This window comes from Mirounga angustirostris, unplaced genomic scaffold (assembly GCF_029215605.1).
Source record: "Mirounga angustirostris isolate CCGP_5_RB_7025 unplaced genomic scaffold, mMirAng1.0.hap1 SCAF_14, whole genome shotgun sequence".
Classification (NCBI taxonomy): Eukaryota; Metazoa; Chordata; class Mammalia; order Carnivora; family Phocidae; genus Mirounga; species Mirounga angustirostris.
In genome coordinates this window covers 79,451,246-79,471,460 of record NW_026991722.1, presented here as the reverse complement: position 1 = coordinate 79,471,460, position 20,215 = coordinate 79,451,246, and the positions used below count along the sequence as shown (strand labels likewise).

The following is a 20,215-nucleotide window of genomic DNA, read 5'->3' as shown; positions in this document are numbered from 1 at the left end:
GACATTTGGAAGAGATGCATCTTGAAGTCTTCCAACAGTCCCAGTTTTGCAAATACCATTATGTAAAATTTTCCTTCATAAAATAAAATTTTTGCCCTGCTGGTCCACTCACCAAAAATATTTTTGCAGATGGCTTTTTCTTGTTTCTCACTAAGCATATGGTCACTGGTTCCATTTATAAGTCTGAGTGATCCCCAGTGACTTTCCTCCCTTGTCCTTTTGGCTAACACTAGTCATTCCTTAAGCCTCTTCACTGTTAGCAGTTGGCTGCTTTTTATTTTTACGTCCATTTCTGATAAAAGAAAAAACGCTTGCAACAATAGCTTCAGGAAAGTTACTGTGTTTCTCTGGCAACAAGTAGAGAAAAATAAACAACAATGGAAAAATTGCAAACCCACCTGTGGGCCTCATTTGCAAGTGAAATGACTGCTCCCTTTTACCAGCCTGTGCACCACCAGCAGCTCACATTCTGGCCTCTGCAAAATTGTACTTATTACATTGCAGTGGCCCTTTCTTTACATCTTGAATAGTTGAAACTAAAAACTTCAAATCGATCACTACCAAAGATCTTCTCTATATTCTTCCTTTCATCTGTCAGTTTTCTTTGAAAAAATTTAAAACAATTTATTTGTAAATTAATACTAACTTTACCAATAATAGGGTTGTAGGGATGTTAGGATTCTAACCATATTAAATAAAGTTCTTAAAAAGAGGTATAGAGAAATTAAATAGCATGTATTTCCGTATCTGACTTTCTTGTCAGTTTTCTAGTATGATTTCCTTTTAGATGTTAACCTTTGTTCACAGTGGGCATTTAATTCTGGGGATAAATGTAGTGGTGTAATTATCTGACATCCTGCATATATGAAAACATATGTTTGGTTCCTTTGGGTTCTTATATCTTTTTCTTACTTTGAAATGTCATCAGTTTGTAAACAACTATACGTGTTGTCATGTGTTGGTGTAAACCTTCTGTTATCCATGTTTTCTACTTCCATCATATACCACCATTAGGACATTAGCAACGTGAATTAATTTTCTTCCATAGAAGTAAGAATGTGAGCATGATTGTTTGGACCTATTATTAAGGAAGGGCTAAAGGCTTACTAGGTTTTCTTATACACCTTTAAAAGTAGAGTGAATTTCTGGGCCTCTGGGTAGCTCAGTTGTTAAGCATCTGCCTTCAGCTCAGGTCATGATCCCAGGGTCCTGGGATCCAGCCCCACATCGGGCTCTCTGCTCCTCAGGGAGCCTGCTTCTGCCTCTCCCACTCCCCCTGCTTGTGTTCCCTCTCTCGCTGTCTCTCTCTCTGTCAAATAAATAAGATCCTTAAAAAAAAAAAAAAAAAAAGTAGAGTGAATTTCTGACCTTTTGTCTTTGAGTATATGTAGATAAATGTTAGTACTACATTTGAAAACGATAGTTGTGTATATTTAATCCTTCAGCTGTATGATTGAAAATTCTTCTTGATATAGAGGAATTTTGAAGTTTACAGTGTTTATTTTATACTTTGTTGAATGAATTCTGTCAATTAGGAATTCTTTTGGTGGAATAAAATTAAATTGTGTTCATAAGATTTTGTCTTTTTCCTCCTCACCTCCCTTTTACCTTTTGTTGTCAAATACTTTAATATGTCTATAATTTTCAAGTTACAAAGTTTCTTTCAAAGTTTGGTGTTAAATGTTATGTACCATAATGCTAAATGTCTTTATTCTGTGGTTATTGGGACTTAACCATTTAATCATCCATCCATCCATCCATCCTTGTTTGTGTTGTTTTGGAGATTCCTATGCTATAAGGATTTGCAGTTTAGTGTGGTCCTACTAGTTATAATGCCAGGCTATTAAGTCTTTGGCGTTTTTAACTCATTTTTCTCAGTTCTGATTGAAAGAATTAATGAGTTTTAATAAAAGTCTTAACATTTCACAAAGAAATTCCTCTTTATTTTACCCACTCTTTGAATTATGTTGAACTTTTAATTAACTTTTACAGGTAGCAGTACACCATGATGACGAGTAATACCAGGTATCTCTTGCAGTATTAAATAGATGTAGCCTATTAGTTTATCTACTGCAAAGCAAGTTTCTGTAAAACAAATTTCACTTTACTGTTAAACTCCATTTCAAACGATAGTCTTTAAGGACTATTTATTTTGCACATCACTTGCAAACAAGCAGAACCTACTTGCAAAACCAAATCTTACATGAACCTGTTAAAAACAGACTTCAACTGAGTCAATTTTAAAGATCTCATTGGTTTTTTCAGTGAGTCATGAATTCGGGTAGCATCCCATCTAGCAGATAGAAAGGAGCTCTGAAGAGCTGTACAGAATGGAAGACTTTATAGCAGCAGGTGAGAGAAGGCAGTTATTCCAGCAGAGAGCTGATTGTTTCAGGCTAGGTCACCTTTCTCTGGTGGATGGCAGGGGTCTGCCGGGCAGAATACCTCATTTGCGGCAACCGGTAATCCCAGACTGACTGGTTAGGATTACATTCCTGGGAGAGGCTGAAGTATTGCTGATTTGGGCTCAGCACAAGTGACTCCATTTTAGGCCTGTTGTCTCTTTTTTTAACATGTGGTTTTAACTGACATGGAAAACCAAAGCAAACATAAAACAATAAAACTGCTGCTCTTTGTGCTTAAAGATGGTGTGGAGACGTTTGTCCTGGCAGCTGTGAGGCGCCCCCGCAGAGCCCAAGAGTTCCGTGGGGTGTGCTTTGGAGCCGCTGAGTTTAGTCCAGCCCTCCCCAGGCCTCACCCCCACCCCCTTTGGCAGGTGAGTAGACTCAGCTAAAGGGCTCTGTAGATGTCTGTGGAAAACAGTCGTGAGATAAGTTGGAAGAGTTTAAGCAAAGCCCATTCCTCTGGTTTCCAGGTACTTAGTAGTGGGTCCTTGCAAGGACAGCAATGCTTTTGTAAAACTTGTAATTTCTCTTTCCTTCATCCTTTTGCAAGATGTTCATATACTTTGAGGAAATCTTCTAGCTTTCCATTTACTCCCAGGCCTTTTGTGAGAAGGAACTTGAATTTTTCTTAAGCACTAAAATTGCCTTATTGAGGAGGACGTGAGTGAATCTGTGGCAAGATGCTTGTAACGAAGACCTCAGGAGGCTGTGGGTGGTCAGGGTTGGTGGCTTTTGGGGAAATCTAGGGGTTCCTTATGCATCATGGCCTTGGGCTGTTTAGAAATGAGTAAACCAAGGCACAGAGAGGGGAAGTTACTTGCTCAGAGTCATACAGTTAGTGGCAGATCCAGAATTACAAGCTGATCTCTAATAAGGCTGTGCTTTTTCCCTTTTCCATTGTGCTCTTTTACCTATAGCTACAATATTTGAGAAGATACAGTGTTATATTTCTCAAGTAGAGGGCATCTCATCCTTAAATTCAAGACTTAGGGCCTGTAAATTGGTGTTTTTCTTTATCTTTTAAGAAATCTTGAGCTGTGTAAAATGATTCTGCTTTGAACGAAGGAACTGATATCTGCCAAAATCATTATTGAGTGAGCTTCTCTACTCATTTATTTTCTTGAAATTGAAATGAAACTTTTTGAACACAGCCTTACTGAATATGGATTTCAGAGCCATAATAATGCTTCTTGCCTCTGCAGATTTTGAATTGATCTGAGTTTGGCAGTGAATTATGTATGTGTTATTTCAGGAATTTTGCACATGCCCTGCTTTAAACCACTGATTATTTTTGTAAAATGCTGTTGTGTGGATTTGGCTCATTCCATTGACGCTGAACTCATCAGATGGCTATATTGTCTTCTAGGAATGTGACTTGAATTGATTAAATGGCACAGGCAGCAACATCTGTTTTGTAAAGCTAGTTTAGTTCCCTAAAACTTAAAATTTTCAAATTTACAGCCTGCAGATAGAATAAACCTTATTTCTTTTATGCTGTAAAAACATTTACACAGAGTTTTGATGATTTGTTTTAACCTTATTAACATAATTCTGATAACTTATTTTCTTGTTGTATTTTTCATTTTCAAGGAAAGGTAACATTAGGAATGTTAGAAACTTAATCTGAAGTGAGTGGTTCTTAACTTCTTTAGCAGAAAGCTTTGGATGGTCTCCCTAGAAAAAGCACCTGTGCACATGTTCCTGAAACACTGTGTTCACTTGCAGGGAGATGGAGCTCTCTGGGGGCAGACCCCCTGAAGTCCATTACCCTGGTTGATGTTTTGTGCTTCACATGTGTTCCTAAGTATGTTAATAATGCTGGTGACTGAACCAAAGTTACCTTCTTTATGCACAGATTTGATTTGATTTTTTATTTTATTTATTTATTTATTAAAGATTTTAGTTATTGACACACAGAGGTGGATAGTGAGAGAGAGAGCACAAGCAGGGGGAGTGGCAGGCAGAGGCTGAGGGAGAAGCGGGCTCCCTGCGGAGTAAGAAGCCCTATGTGGGGCTCCATCCCAGGACCCTGGGATCATGACCTGAACCAAAGGCAGCCGCTTCACCAGCTGAGCCACCCAGGTGCCCCTATGCACAGATTTTAGATTTATAGAATGTTTGAGTCACTATTTAAAAAGTAAAGTATTTTATGATGTTGATCTGCATATGTGTCATTTTTATTTTTCTGTTGTATTGTCTATTTTTATTCTTTTTCCTCTTCCTTAATAGTTTTTTCAGGGAGGGAAACATATCCATTTCAGGGTTTCTTGATTTACTATCCCAGCCCTTATTTGGATACATTGGATGACCAGTTTATAGGATAGATAAATGGCATTAAAATAAAAAAAAAAAGCTAAAAATATGCTTATTAGATTTCATCATGTAGAGGTTCTTTCCTTATTGGTTTTTGTGTATGAGGTTTCTAAATGATAATTTTAACCTAAATCAGTTTGGGATAAAGTACTTTAGAGAACATGGAGACTTAGGTAGAGGCAGACGCTCTCCTGTGACAAGCCTGGGGGGCTTGTTTATCAAACCAGCGGGTGTGCACTGTTTTGTTTAGTTGACCTAGTAGTCTTTGCATGGTTGGTTCTCTTGCAGTGTGGAGTCTTGCTAGCGGTTTCGAGGCTAGCTGTGTATTTACTAGAGAATCTTGAGGTTGGCTGTCCTTTTGTAACCTCTTCTCTTCAAATTGGATTTCTATTTTAAACTCCGAGGGCGTGTCCATTTACGAGCAGCCCACCCCTTGAAATTATAACAACAACAATAGCTGTCATATCTATTATGTGACAAGAACTTTTATTATATTCTCTACCTCCAGCCCTTTATTTAAAAAACATAACTTGCCGACTAGTGCTGATTTTATCAATTTTCTTTAATCATTAAACCAATTCAAATTCATTGATAGAAAATGGAGGTTCGGTGAGGGTACTGTGTTTGAAGTGTGCTTAGTAAGTATCAGTTGCGTTATCATAGGTTTTACCTGCCAGAACTGTTTGCTTGCTGTGTTTCTTTCCTTCCCAGTGGGCTGTTGGCTTGTTGAGGACAGTCTCCATACATACACTTAGCACTATTAATACCATACCTGCTAAATAATTCAGCAGTAGCTGAACAATTACTAGTTGAATGAATTCCCAAGAGTTTTACAATTTAGACCTGATAAGCAAGATTATTTTTCTTCACCTTTTCTCTTCATGTTTTAAATTATCTGAACTCCAAATGGTGTTTTACTAGTAAGTGTGATAATTTATTGTGAATATAACTGATGTCTTGGTTTAGCATCATTTATACAGTCAATGTGTGATGAGAAAGGTGGCTAAAATATATTAAATTGTTAACATTGTCAGAAGTACAAAAGTGCTTTGGAAATGTTGAGTGGCTGCCATGTGGTGGCCATTGCTTTCTTTCCTGGTCTCAGAAGGAAATGAGACACTTAAAAAAGGCAAGAGGATTGTGTCACTTTATCAAACAAATCTTATGTTGGTAAATGCATTTAATCACATATGGTTCTTTAGGCTGCTCAGAATGTTTTTTTCTCTTTTATTTGAGCCATAACAAAGTATTTTGGCTTTCTGCTGATTTAAATATTACCTAGAAAACACAGTCTGGGATGGAAAATGCTCATGTAGCCTTGAACTTTCTCAGGAAAATAATTTTCTCCTCTAATTGATGCCTCTTTCTAATACTCCTTTTAATATATAAAGATACTCGTTTTAGGTGATAAGCTTCTTAAATGTTGAAGTATGATGTTAGGGCAGATGTATTTCCTTATTTTGGAGGATGTGGACAAGGGTAGGATTTGATACTGGACCAACAGGATTTTCCTGTTACAGGTTTGAATTAAAAAAAAAAAATAGTGGTCAATAAGTATGAAGTTCCAGTCTTAAAATTTGATGACTGTTTAGCCAAATGGGAGCTATTTTCCTCTAAGTGCTTTAGGGCAATCAGTGCTAATGCTTTTACACGCTTACTGAAAGTAGAAATTTAGGCATTTGATGAAAGTATTTTTTGATAGGTAGTGTTTACAAGTGAGAGGATCAGCTTCTGTAAGCCTCAAGGGCAGCACAGTTTAAAATTTAGTACTTCTAAGTAAGGACTTAGTGTGTTCTGTAGATGAGGATATTGTTAGAGGAAGCTGTTTGACATAAAGTGCATGAAACCTGTAGCACTTTTATGTGAAGTCTTTTCTCAACTTTCTTAGGTAGAAATGGCTGAGATTATGTTTGTGAACTCTATTAAAAATCAACATTTGCAGGGCACCTGAGTGGCTCAGTCCTTAAGCATCTGCCCTCGGCTCAGATCATGATCCCAGGGTCCTGAGCTCCCTGCTCAGTGGGAAGCCTGCTTCTCCCTCTGCCACTCCCCCTGCTTGTGCTCTCTCGCTCTCTCTATCAAATAAATAAATAAAATCTTACCAAAAAAAAAAAAATCAGCATTTGCTTTACTTAGAGGATAAAACCTGTTTTTGTGGCTAATGTTGTATAAAATGGGTCAGCCCTCCCATGTAAAAGCTGATATAGGAGAGAAGATGGAAGAGATGAGAGGACAGAGGGGATTGGAGAGGGAAGCGAATCCTGGAGATGGATGGTTTTGGATGCTCAGAGCAGAGAGGAAGAATAGCAGACAGTAGATGATGACTTCTCTGAATGGATCAGAGAGTAACTTATCTACTTTACAGGTCCAAGCCAGTGTATCAAGCTGTAGATACTTAAATTTTGGTGCTTCCTAGCGGCAGGGAGGGTGGGAATTAGGACCTCTAAAGGGTGGTAAGTAGGAGACACTAACTTTGTGTAATTGTACTCTTTTTTTTTTTTTTTAAAGATTTTATTTATTTATTTGACAGAGAGAGACACAGCGAGAGAGGGAACACAAGCAGGGGGAGTGGGAGAGGGAGAAGCAGGCTCCCCGCAGAGCAGGGAGCCCGATGCGGGACTCGATCCCAGGACCCTGGGATCATGACCTGAGCTGAAGGCAGTCGCTTAACCAACTGAGCCACCCAGGTGCCCGTGTAATTGTACTCTTAATGTCTTATGTTCTTTAAAATCTGTGTCTTTATCCAAAGCTATAGCTGTAATTCATTTTACTGATTTTCTTAAAGCATGTTCATGCATTCAGTTTTTATTATTCATCAGGCAGTTTTTGCATGCTTATTATGTGGAGAGCTGTGAGCTCTAAGTGGTAAGAGCTCTGATTGTAAGAGGCATTTCTTGAGGCCCTGCCTTGAAGGAGCTCTTAGTCTAGAGGAGGTATTGGAAGCAGGATGATTGACACAAGAAAGAGGTTAACTATCAACTTAAGTTATGGCAATGATAACTAATATTCAGGATGTTTTCCAGTTGAAACACTCTGTGCCCTCAACTCCATGAGTAAGGTTGTCAGACAAGTCTCGGTGTGCAGAGGCAGGCCCAAACTTCTACATGGTGTCATAGGAGTGAAAGCAGTTTGTTCTGTTTGGTTATTGATGGTAACTTTGCAAAAGTAGGTGGGACTTACTGCCTTTAAAGAAGACTAGGATTTCACTAGGAGGGGAGGAAGGAAAAGCTATGCAAAGCAGACAGCATAACATAAGAGAAATGATTTTTGTTTTTGAGTATATGACATGCACAGGATATGTTGAATACTCTTGGGTAATTTGAACATAGAATTTTATGTCAGGAAGGAGGAAAGGACAGATTGAGGCCAGGCTGTGATAGAAGATTGACAGTACATTTCGTACCTAAGTAGAAGAAAAGATGAAATGCTTTAAAAAAAATTTTATTTTATTTTATTTTTTTTACATTTCACTTCTTTAGCACTTTTTTTTTTTTTTAACATTCATTAAAACGTTATTGGATTGTTGGTGTGTGGAAGAAAAGTAACCCTTAACAACTCATGTTTTGGTTATCTGCCGTACTTAAATAAACACTATTTATTGATGGTGGGGCACGTGGCTGGCTCAGTCGTTAAGTGTCTGCCTTCGGCTCAGGTCATGATCCCAGGGTCCTGGGATCGAGCCCCACATCGGGCTCCCTGCTCTGCGGGAAGCCTGCTTCTCCCTCTCCCACTCCCCCTGCTTGTGTTCCCTCTCGCTGTGTCTCTCTCTGTCAAATAAACAAAACAAGATAAAACACTATTGATGGTATTTCTCATTGTTAATGAGTGTGTGATTTCATAGGCATTTTTTAAGTAAGTGTTCTCTTATGTAAAGATTTTCTATCAAAGCAATTGCATTTATGTGAACGTGTTAATTTTCTGGTGTTTTTTTGCTTTTTATAAAAGAGGATGGATTGCTGGATGGTAAATGCCAATTTGAAAAGTTATGCTCCTTTGATTAAAAAATCAAAGTATTGCTTTCTGATTTTTATGATTTTAGCTAGCAGCTGGTGAATAACTGCTTTTGAAGCAGTTAGGAGCTCCCATTTTTGTCCCAGAAGAACATCTTACTGATGCAAATAGAGTAGTGGTTGTGCTAAATGACTAAAGAATGGACAAAGAGATAAAGCAGAGAACAGAGATAAGAGTTTCTTATGGCAGCCAGCCAAAAGCCTACTGACATTTACAGATAACTGAAAAAGCACGTGGTGTGTTTCTCTCCTGTCAGATGGATGCTGCCTGAGCTGTGCTAGTTCATGAGGCCAGGCCCTCTGCTACGTACACAGTTCCCTTTTTGCAGTTAGGCTGCATGTCTTTGGCTGTCTTGTCATCCCCTAGAGCTCAGTGTGAATTTATGGATCACCTGGGTGGAGATTGGACTAAAGTAGAGTCAATATGCTGTTTATCACCAGCAAAGAATATACTTTTTCTTGCAGGGATACTGACTGATGTTCTATCTACAGTTTGTGTTTCAGATTTGTATGGTTATTTTTTAAACTATTATGTACCATTGAAAGATTTCTAAAGATACGTGTTCCCATCGAAATAAATGATTAAGATAGCTGTCAGGTCTGCATAAACAAAAATTTATGCGCTTTTATTAATCTAGTATTCCTGCCACAACACCTAAAACTTGAACCAGTTGTATGTATATCTTGACCAGTCCAGATAAAACCATCAAGGCGCCTGGCTGGCGCAGTCAGTTGAGAGTCCGACTCTTGGTTTAGGCTCAGGTCCTGATCTCAGGGTCCTGAGATGGAGCACCGCCTCAGGCTCAGTGCTCAGAGGGGAGTCTGCTTGAGGATTCTCTCTCCCTCTGCCCCTCCACTCCCCTCTAAAATAAGCAAATCTTAAAAAACAAAAACTAAAAACCGTCAGTTCTTTAGCCATATAGATACTAGAACTGCCAAAATGAGACTTAGAACTTGAGAGTTTAAGTGTAGCTTCTATAGCCAGCATTATTTTCTGATTACTTATTTTATTTTTTTACAGATTTTATTTATTTATTTGACAGAGAGTGAGAGAGGGAACACAAGCAAGGGGAGTGTGAGAGGGAGAAGCAGGCTTCCCATCGAGCAGGGAGCCCTATGCAGGGCCGGATCCCAGGACCCTGGGATGATGACCTGAGCCGAAGGCAGACGCTTAATGACTGAGCCACCCAGGCGCCCCTCTGATTACTTATTTTAAATTTAGAGGGAAAAATTAATAGGTATTTTTGACTGAATAATTTGTTATAGCACTAGGTTTTTTTGTTTATATATGTGATTTAATTTAACAAGAAATTTTTTTCTTTGTTGGGAATCATGTTAACTCAGTTCTGTAATCTACTGTTCTATTACTCTTTTACCCCAATCCCAAGTTTTATTACCACAGTTTTAAAAGGAAAAGCACTCTCATCTCATGTTTCATTTCTCTGGGTATAGAAACTGAATTTCAAGGACTATTGAGTTGCAGCTGAAGACTGGGCCAGTCAGACTTTTTTGTTAATTGCACCTTATTTATTGGCCCTCTGTTTCGGTTTTACTCTGTGGAACCACCCAGAAGACCACTGTGGTGTTCTTGGGTAGCATGTGAACTGTACAAATTAAAAAAACTATTCAAAATATAATTTAAAAATTAGGTTAAATTAGTTAGTATTTTTTTTCCTTGCCACTTGAAAGTTAGATTATACATTAGTTTAGGATGTTCCCTTTGTGTAAATTTCTTACACTGTTCATCTATCTGGGTATTAGGTGATTCAGTGTAAACCTTCTCTTTTCTGATATAAGGTTAATCTCTTGCCATTGCTTCTATGCTTGTTCTGAAACTGCTGTTAAACACATCTTGGAAACTCCTTATCTGTCCTTTATAGTATGTATTTTTAAAAATTCTTTATCTCTGCCACATCCTAGTTAAAGTCTTCATTATCATCTTCTCGTTCTTTGATTCCTTTTCAGTTTTTCTAGTTTATACTTTATCCCTTCTATTGAATTTTCACCTTTACTGTTTTAAATCTCAAAAATTTATTTTCTTGCATTCTAAATTGATTTTCTCATTTCCACCTAATTTTGTTTCACTTTTGCTTGTTTCATGAGGGTTATTCTTTTATAAAAGAAATTTAATAAATTTTCTTAGGTTTATCTTTTAGGAACTATTAAACATACTATTTTCAGGCATTTTCCAGACTTTTCTGATTCTATTTTGTTTGGAGGGATACCATATTTTAGTTGCTGTATTTGTAGATTGTCTTTCTTATTAGTTTACTTCACATGTCATGGTACAACCTGACTGTCAGGTTCCCCCACCCTCACATTCTCTTCTTATCTGGTGGTTTTGCAGGTGTTCTTAAGTGGCTCTCCCTACTGGGGCCCCCCCATACAAAACTAGATCTTAGATCAGCAGGTTGGGGCACCTGCCTCCCCGCCCCCCCCATGATATCTTTGTTCTGTGGGCTAGGCAACTAGATGAGGGTGCTCAGGCCTTAGTTGTTAGGTTGTGTATTCTCACTTTTCTGGGTACTCAGAAGCCATGCTTCCCATACAGACTGCTTACTTAACCCCTGGGCATCTGTTAGCAGCAGTTCTTTTTCAGCCTGATTTTTGACTCCAGTCTCTCATCCTGGGTAGGCTGTTTTTATTCCTGTTCTCAAAGGATCTGCAATCTAGGCCTCTGCCGGTATCCTTCTAAAAGCACTCCAGCAGGCTCACAGCTTCAGCCCCTCTTTACTGTTGTATGTTTCTGTTTTGTGGAGATGTTTGTTGTTCTTGTTTTTTTTTTAAGTGTGGCCATGCCTTTTGTTTTTTAATTAAAAAACTTTTTTTTAGCCATACCTTTTAAATTTCTCTTTATGTATAATTGCTACGTATCTGGAACAAGGTAGGTTTTCAAAATAATTGATGATGTCATCTTGGGAAGTCCTGAGTTTTATCTGTATTTATGAGTAAATTAATTAAAAAAATAGAATGGTTCTAGCTTATTACATTCCCAGTCATACTTTAACATTCCTTTGTTTTTTTTAACCAACTTTTATATTCTGTAAGACATGTAAATTTTTGTCTTTGTGCAGTTTTGCCAAATTTTTTTTACTTTGTGGGATGTGTGTGTATATATCTTTAAGATTTTATTTATTTATTTGAGAGAGAGAGACAGTGCTTGAGAGAGAGCAAAGCAGGAGCCAGAGGGGAAGGGCCAAGGGAGAGGGAGACAAACAGACTTGCCACTGAGCGGGGAGCCCTACGTGGGGCTGCATCCTAGGACCCTGGGATTGTGACCTGAGCCAAAGGCAGATGTTTGACTGACTGAGCCACCCAGGTGCCCCTGTGGGCTTTGTATTTTTGAAATACTTTTTAGTATGGTGAAAGGTGAATTTGATCAGATGGGTTGAAGATTGACAGATGAAGTAGTCTTAAATCGAATTATTTTTACTATCCCTTTAATGATTAGGAATCATCCTGTACTTAAAAAAGAAATGGGGGTGTTGGTACAGATAGGGTTTTATTCCTTCCCTTCCTCTTCCTTTGTTTTGTCATTTACATCTCTCTCTGTAAAAAAATGGAATGTGGAAGATTCCACTTTAGTATTCTTATTTTGGTTCTGTGAAGTCTTAGAAGTTGTTGGAAGACTAGAAAGTTAATACAAGCTTTTTAATAATGAAGCTGAACGGGGCGCCTGGGTGGCTCAGTCGTTAAGCGTCTGCCTTCTGTTCAGGTCATGATCCCAGGGTCCTGGGATCGAGCTCCGCGTCGGGCTCCCTGCTCTGCGGGAAGCCTGCTTCTCCCTCTCCCACTCCCCCTGCTTGTGTTCCCTCTCTCGCTGTGTCTCTCTCTGTCAAATAAATAAATAAAAATCTTAAAAAAAAAAAAATGAAGCTGAACTATGGTAGTATCTATTTGCTAATTACTTTAAGTAATCGTCTTTCAATAGCTTCTCATTTGAGTTCACTATTACAGGTTTTTTTTTCTTTTTTTTAAAATGAGATACTTGTAATCGTTTTCCTTGTGAATTGTATCTCCCCTTTGGACTTAGAGGCACTTTCTGATGGTCAGTTCCACTATTCCCATGACAATTTCCTTCTATTGAGGAGTAGACATGTGTTTTTCATATTTCTTTGTGCCTTTTCCTTTCCTTTTGGCGGAATCTGGTTATAAGGCATTAGAAATTTTGCAATTGTGAGGAGGAGCTTTTTTTTTTTTTTGAGATTGCTAATTAACACTGAATCCTCTTGACTAGATTTGATCATGTATTTAGATATACTACTTGAGAATTTTTTTGTAGAAATATTGAAAATAAGTTATTTCTAAGACAATAAATTAAAATGTAGGCCTATTTTCAATTGATATTTGTGCTTATTTAAGTCTGAAGTCTTAAATTTTTAGATTCTAAGACAAAGCACTGACCATAAAACTTTTGCTGCTTTGAAAAAAGGCTTCTGATTATTTTAAAAAGAAGTTAGTTTAAAAAACTTTTTTTAGCATTGAAATATAGAAATAAGAGTCAGTTTTTTTAATCCCCATTACTTGTCTTGTTACTGTATTGGAAATTGAGGAATCTTGAACTGTCCATTTTCCTGAGTGGGTTTGTAACACAAGTTTAATACATTGGTGTATTCACGTCCCAAATATGTCTAATGTAATTAAGAACAGTCCTGCATTTCTAGAATAAGTCCTATGAAGTCATAGATGATAAAACCTTTTTATTAGTGTTAACTTTTTCTTTTTAAATGTGTTTAGGTGAGATTAACTTCTAATTTTTGTTTCTGTTCTGGTCAGTTTTATTTTTGCTTTTGATTTCTGTTTTCTTACTCTTTTTTATTTTCCCTTAGATTAAGCAGATGTAAGTCCCTTCCCTCCCTCCCTTCCTTCCCTTTTTTTTTTTTTAAGATTTTATTTATTTATTTGACAGAGAGAGCACAAGCAGGGGGAATGGCAGGCAAAGGGAGAGGGAGAAACAGGGAGCCCAATGTGGGGCTTGATCCCAAGACCCTGGGATCATGATGTGAGTAGAAGGCAGACACTTAACCGACTGAGCCACTCAGGTGCGCAAGTGCGCATGTGTGTGTGTGTCTGTCTGCCTCCCTCCCTCCCTCCCTTCTTCCCTTCCCCATACCCAACATGGGGCTCAAACTCACAGCCCTGAGATCCAGAGTTGCACGCTGTACCGACTGAGCCAGCTAGGCATCCCTATTTCATTTATTTTTGAAGCAGAAATAACTAACATAGATACTAAGTTTTCTCCAGCTATGCCAGCAGTTTGCAAATTTTGGTACACTTGCTTTAAAAAGTATTTTATTATGCTCTGTCATTTGGGAAGCAAGTGTGCCTGGCTACTAATGTCAGAGGTGGAGTCTCTTTACTGAAAGGAGGATGCAGAGGGGACTGGTCCTATAAAGGCAAGAGCCTACAACTTTTCCATAGCCCTGTAGCGCATTATTGTTTTTTGCCTTCTTTCATGAATTGTATTAGTGAGTATTAAACCTTTAAAAAATATTACCATAATTATTTTTCTGCTTTTTTAGCATTTGGATATTAACTATTTCAGCTTACCTATTTTAACTACTTTTTCTATTTCTTGCCATTATTAACAAATAAAATGAATATAATCTTAGGATAAAAATTAATACTTTGGGTGTATTCTTCTCTCCTTTATCTTCTCTTTGACAGTCTCTTGTGGTTTGAAATAATTAGACTTAAATTTTGATGCTGTAGTCCATTTAAATTAAACTTAAGTTTGATTAGTGTTTCAACCGTGGATCCTTGTTAGTGCCACTACAGTTTTTAAACATTAGATAAGTAGTGACTAGAGATAGGATTTTGTTTGAGGTAGTTGATGGGAAATGACTGTTTTTTCACTGAACTAAGCTGTGATTTTCAAGGTAGCAGCGGAAACATCCCAGGATAGGAAAGTCTCTCATATTTTCATTGACAGGGTCAAATTGCATTGTTTTCACATGTCCAAAACAGTGCAGTATATCACAATTTTCTCTGAAATTAAAATAAGTGAACTTTTAAAAGCATGGAATTGCAAAGGAGTACTTACTATATATATAAATATACAGTGTATGTAAGTTTTGTTGAATTGATTTAACACAGAGTATCAGACTGTTTGACATGTTGCCCAAATGATCTTGTTTTGGATTGCTTCCTGAAAAAATAAGACTTGAAACTGTTTGCGTAAGGCATATGTTGTATAATAAACAGGAATGTACTTTTATTCAGATTTGATGTAGTGAGTAATTTTTCTGTATTCACAAACTTCAGACTTAACAGAAACAAACAGATGAAAACTATTTCAAAGCAATACGTATTCATGAATTCTCTTTGCAAATCGTGACAAACTTGAGCCCTCAAATTAATATCTATTAATGATAAGAACTCTGTGAAAAATACTAATGGGGGAATTTCCTCAACATGGTAAAGAACATCTACAGAAACCTACACCTAACATTACACCGAATAATGAAAGATTGAATTACTTTCCCACTAAGATTGGGATCAAGGCAAGGATGTGTGCTTTTACCATTCTTATTCAGTGTAATGTTGAAGGTCTAGCCAGTGTAGTAAGCAAGAAAAAGAAATAAAAGGCATGCAGATCAGAAAGAAAGAAACAGGTGTCCCTATTTGCAGATAAAATTCCAGGGAATCTACAAACATGCCACCAACAAAAAACCCCAGCAAGTCTAGAACTAATAAGTGAGTTTAGCATTAGCGAGGTCACAGGATTACAAGATAAACATATAAAAATCATTTGTACTTCTATATATTAATGATGAACCTGTGGGCAACAAAATTGAAAATATAATACCATTTATAATTACTCAAAAAATACCTGTAAGATTTCTAAATCTTACAAAACGTGTGCAGGTCTCATATGCTGAAACTTCATATATCCTTTCAACCATCGGTAGTGGAGTCATTGAATAACCATAGTCAAAAAAATATACTTTGACCTAAGTCTCACACCTTCTACAAAAATAGACTCAAAATGAATCACAGGCTTTGAATGTAAAACTATAAAACTATAAAATGTCTGCCAAAAAACTTATATATATTTATATATATGTGTGTGTGTGTATGAAATATATATATGAAAATCTTCATGATCTGGATTGAGTTAAGACTTGTTAGACTATAAAACTATAAAACCTTTGCCAAAAAAGTTTTATATGCATATGAATATATATATGACAATCTTCATGATCTAGGACTGAGTTAAGACTTAGACCTGAAACCGAAAGAGGAAAAGTTGATAAATTGATTATCAAACTTAAAAACTTGTGCTCTGTAAAAACGCCCTTTGAGAGGATGAAAAGAAAAGCTAAAGTGGAAGAAAGTATTTGTAAACCCTGTATCTGATGAAGAGCTAGTATCTAAAATATGTAAAGATTTCTCAAAGCTCAGTAGTTAAAACCTAAATAGTCCAGTTAGAAAATGCAAAAAGACATGAAGAGACAAGTACATAAGGCAAATCTGCATACTAAAAGATGTTCAATATTACTGGCGCATTAGGGACATGCAAATTAAAATTATCGTCAGTTGTTATTACGTACCTGTCTAGGTGGCTGAAATAAACAGTGGCAACATCAAATGCTGGAGAAGGCATGGCGAAACTGGATCAGTAAATGTGTTGCTAGTGGGATTGTAAAATGGTATAGTCACTATAGAAAACGGGCTGTTTCTTAAAAAAATCTAAACAAGCAACCACCGTGCAACCCAGCAACTACATTCCTGGGCATTTATCCTCTATGAAAATGTATATTCACACAGAAACCTGTACGCCAGTGTTTGTCGCATCTTTATTAATAAAAGCTCCAAATTGGAAACAACCCAGATGTCCTTCAACATGTGAAAGGTTAAAACTGTAATATATCCATACAATGTAATACCTGTTGGTTAGTAACAAGGACTCATAACAGCCTGGATGAATCTCCAGAGAATTATACGGAGTGAAAAAGTGAATCCCAGAAGTTATATATTGTATGATTCCTTTTATACAACATTCTTGAAATGACTTAATTATAGGCATTGAGAACAGATTAGTAGTTGCCAGGAATTTACGTGGGGAGGAGGTGAGGAAAGTTAATATGGCTCTTAAAAGGGGAACATGAGGGATCTTTGTAATGATGGAAATGTTCTCTGTCCTGGGAGATAACAAGACATTATTGTGTATCAATATCAGTACCTTGGTTGTGATACTGTGCTATAGTCTTGCAAGCAGTTAGCATTGAGGGGCACTGGATAAAGGAAGGAAGGGTTCAGGAGAAATTTTGGTATTGCTTCTTACAACTGCATGTGAATATACAATAATCTCAAAATAAAATGCTTAATTAAAAATTAATATAAGTGAATTATTTTTCATTTCACTAGGTAAGGAAAAATAATTCACTTATATTCTATTTTACTTAGCTTCTTGGCATCAGTATAGTTTGCTGACTGTATAAAATGTGAACTCCGATCAATAACTATTTCCGTGACTGTTCCCATCCTTTTAGAGTTGTTGAAAATTGAGGATCTTTGAACAACATCCCCTTTAATCTGGTTGTAGATTTTTTTCCCTTTACTTTTTTACTTAAAAACTTGGTTATATCCTCAAGCTACTCAAAAAACATGGTTTTAGAAATGTGAAATTGGTCTTCTTGGTCATAATATAATTAAGTTCTTCATGTTTAGAATTTCTTTTCAGGACTAATAATAGCAGCTGTAATATGACAATGATTTTATGATTTGTTAATTATGTTACATAAAATGTAATACTGGTGAAGAGTTAGTAATGTTGCACAGATTACTGTAGTCCTGAAAAAACAGGGAAAAATCCAGTGAATGAGAAAACTGACACTATTGTTGGCATTCTAAATTCTGTAGGGATTTACATTGTAGCTAAAATTAACCTGATCTTGCTGTGTTCAAGAGGCTTTTCATTGATTTCTCTTAAGAGGAAAAGCCTTTTTTAACTTAAAAAAGAAAAGAAAAAAGGCAGTACTCTCCAGGCCCTGTGGATTATTAAGATCTTTTAGCAGGCGCTTGCTCTTTCTCTGGGAAATTGGCTGTTAAAGTCAGAAGGAACTCTTAATGGTGTTTGATTAAATGGAACAGTTGGATCAGTACAGATTCCAGATTTGATGGAGCAGATACTCACCTCTGTAACATCCCCTATGATTAGCATTGTTATGTTTTCTATATTTTAGAAATAAAATTGTAGCATATACTGTTTGCATTATAAAATAAGTTAGAGAATATCTAATAAATTGAACTTTTTTTTAGAAAGACTTAAGAGCATATCATTAAAATATAACTTAAAAATAAAACAATGATGTGTCTAGCATTGTGGGATAGTTAATAGTTCTGAGGAGATAAAACCATGATACTGGAAGAAATGACGGTAATAGCTAACATTGGAGTATTATTTATGTGTTGTGCATTGGTCAAAGCACTTTTTTTGTATTAACTCATTTTATCATAATATTACTGTGAGGTACAGACTGTGCTATGGTTTTCTCTTTATTGATGGGGAAACCGAGGCCTGGGGAAGTTAAGTAATCTCCCAAAGGACACATAAGTGGTAGAGAAGGGCATCTGGCTCCAGGGTTTGTGGTTTTAACCAATACTTTATATTGACTTCCGCAGAGAAATAAGAGCACGTATAATGAAATGTGAAATGTGATTTCATAGGGAATAGGAGGCTGAAATCTGTGGGCTGGAGTCATTAAGTCAGTTTGCCTGGAGAAAACAACAACAACAAAAATTAGGACAGGTGTGGGTAGGAAGGTGATAGTCTGAGCACACAGCATTGGATATTAATAAACATGCTGTATGTGGCATCGCAGTAACATAGTTGGAAGCTGAAAGTTTGGGAGAGCAGTAGAAAAGATGGGTTAAATTAGCATAAGAATTTTGAATTGCCAAGTGTGGACTTGGGAACACATTTTCTAGGCTGCTGTTGAAAAGAACAGCAGATCTATCATAGATGCACTGAATGTGGACTCTTAGAACTAGAATCTACAATGAAGATTATCATTGTATCTTTGCTCTTTCAGCTGCCCGCCCTTACTCTTAAGTTTTGTGTTTTAATTTTGCTAGTGATAATCCAGAGGCAGGGTGGAATAGTGAGACAAAAGCAGTAAGCCAGTATCACAAAGCTTGGACTCTAGTACCAGCTTTTCTGTGTTCTTACTGTAATGAATGATCTTGTAGTGAGTTATTTAATCATTTGGGATTTGATTTTCTCAGCTTTATAATGGGCTTGGTATCACATGCCTAACTCAGGATTTCTGTGACAATTGAGTAAGATATTTTAAGACTTCTGCTGGGTCCAAATAAGTTATTGCTGAAAAAATAATTTACTTTGCCATTAAAGCCATTAAACAGGAATGAAAATGTAGGTATAGAAATTGAAGCTTCCCTTTCCCCCATGGGGTGAGTAAGAAGACTTTGCTTCTTTCTTTAAACCTGGTATCTAATCTCTTCTGGTTTGGGGCTTTATGGCTTACTGCTTATTTTGGTTTTAGCAGGTGTGATCTGGTCACAGGACACTCAGTCAAGTAGGGGAGAGAAGACATATTAAGATATGTAACTAAGAAAACATTATATACAAAACAAGGTTTTGTGAAATAGTTATAGCTATGCTATTATAATTCAGAAGAGAGATTTTTTTTTTAAATTTTATTTTTTTATTCTTATGTTAATCCCCATACATTACATCATTAGTTTTAGATGAAGTGTTCCATGATTCATTGTTTGTGCATAACACCCAGTGCTCCATGCAGAATGTGCCCTCCTCAATACCCACCACCAGGCCAACCCCTCCTCCCACCCCCCTCCCCTCTAGAACCCTCAGTTTGTTTTTCAGAGTCCATCGTCTCTCATGGTTCGTCTCCCCCTCCGATTTCCCCTGCTTCATTCTTCCCCTCCTGCTACCTTCTTCTTCTTTTTTTTTTTTTTTAACATATATTGCATTATTTGTTTCAGAGGTACAGATCTGAGATTCAACAATCTTGCACAATTCACAGCGCTTACCAGAGCACATACCCTCCCCAGTGTCTATCACCCAGTCACCCCATCCCTCCCACCCCACCCCCCACTCCAGCAACCCTCAGTTTGTTTCCTGCAATTAAGAATTCCTCATATCAGTGAGATCATATGATACATGTCTTTCTCTGTTTGACTTATTTCACTCAACATAATACCTTTGCAGTTCTATCCACGTCGTTGCAAATGGCAAGATCTCATTCCTTTTGATGGCTGCATAATATTCCATTGTATATATATACCACATCTTCTTTATCCATTCATCTGTCGATGGACATCTTGGCTCTTTCCACAGTTTGACTATTGTGGACATTGCTGCTATAAACATCGGGGTGCACGTACCCTTTCGGATCCCTACTTTTGTATCAGAAGAGAGATTATTACTGCTTGGGAGAAATAGGAATATTTTGTGGAAGAGGTAGTATTTGAAAATGATAACCTTTGAAAGAAGAGTATGAT

The 20,215-nt window shown here is 37.0% G+C and overlaps 2 protein-coding genes across 2 annotated transcripts in view; both read left to right on the top strand.

Moving 5' to 3' along the window:
- LOC123853039 (large ribosomal subunit protein uL11-like) overlaps nucleotides 1-14,870 on the top strand; it is a 267,057-nt gene extending 252,187 nt beyond the window's left edge. The window contains exon 7 of the mRNA XM_064578450.1: nucleotides 2,646-14,870. The gene's annotated coding sequence lies outside the window, so the exon portion shown is untranslated. The remainder of the gene's footprint in view (nucleotides 1-2,645) is intronic.
- MED13L (mediator complex subunit 13L) overlaps nucleotides 1-20,215 on the top strand; it is a 308,077-nt gene that overhangs the window by 66,082 nt on the left and 221,780 nt on the right. The window lies entirely within an intron of this gene.